At 42.7% G+C, this 1,003-nt stretch overlaps 1 protein-coding gene across 1 annotated transcript in view; it reads left to right on the top strand.

Annotated features, from left to right (window-relative positions):
• CNST (consortin, connexin sorting protein) overlaps positions 1 to 1,003 on the top strand; it is a gene marked incomplete at its 5' end in the record, with an annotated part of 40,240 nt that overhangs the window by 12,453 nt on the left and 26,784 nt on the right. The gene's annotated exons all lie outside the window — the stretch shown is intronic.

The raw sequence follows: 1,003 nt of genomic DNA, 5'->3' as shown, positions 1-1,003 counted from the left end.
TTTTTAAAGTGTAGTCTAATGCTGGAAAGCAAATATAGTACGGTATTTAACCAAAATACTGCAGAAGGAAAACTACGTTTACCAGATGAGTTTTAATTGCTTGATTTGTATCAAGGAGTTGAATTTTTAAATTAAGTTATAGTAATAAGAAAGCACTTTAAAAAAATTTATTATTCGTAGACCCATAATTCTGAAGGTGAATGGACATGATAGTGTTTAAACTAGTGCAGATGTCTGTAATTGTAGAACATGAGTCCTCATACAAAGGCTTAAAGACTTTAAAAGACTTTGTTCTTTTTTTTTTTTTTTAGTTTTATTTTGTCGATATAAAAGACTTTCTGTTCTGTTGATAACTTTTTCTCCTTTTCTCTCAGAATCATCAAGAGTAAACTAAATCTCTATTTGTTAATAATGAAGCAGTGCCAAGTAGTTGTTGCTTAGCTCATGCGGCAGATAGCAAACTTGCTTTTGGATCTGTTTGGAGACCAGCCTTTTTGTTGTTGTTTTTGTTGTTGCTGTTCTTTTTTCTTTCTTAGTTCTGGCTGAGGAGACCGGCTCTGAAGAATGATTCTAGATTCAGAGGTGGATTCTGTGGTGCTAGGGCTAAGCTATGGCTAATGTCAAAATCCTGTCGACATTGCCAGTTGTAGCGCTCTTAACCCTGTTCCTGATGCCAGTTGTCAAGCTAGGTGACCACGCCAGTGTCGGGCTCTTTTACCTGCCGGTAATCCTGCCGGCTGGGCCAATTGTTGAGCTAGGGCTGTGTCTGGAGCTCACAGACCCCTCAAGCCCATTCACAGACTGGGTCACAAACCCTTCACATGCCAGGCTGGGTCACCAGACCCCTTCATGCAGGTCTGTGAGCTAGGCAACCGGCCAAAAGGTCCTTGGAAGCTGTGGGTTGGAGAGCATGGCTGTGCTGGGCAGACGCCTGAGGCAGATGCCTGCCCGCCTGCCTCACTAAAACTCCTCTCTCCTGTCTCCCTCCCCCCTCTCTCTCCCA

The sequence above is a fragment of the Galeopterus variegatus genome, unplaced genomic scaffold (genome assembly GCF_000696425.1).
Source record: "Galeopterus variegatus unplaced genomic scaffold, G_variegatus-3.0.2 Scaffold2167, whole genome shotgun sequence".
NCBI classification, from domain to species: Eukaryota; Metazoa; Chordata; class Mammalia; order Dermoptera; family Cynocephalidae; genus Galeopterus; species Galeopterus variegatus.
Note: the sequence above shows the minus strand (reverse complement) of the source record. Positions and strands in the feature narration are given on the sequence as shown.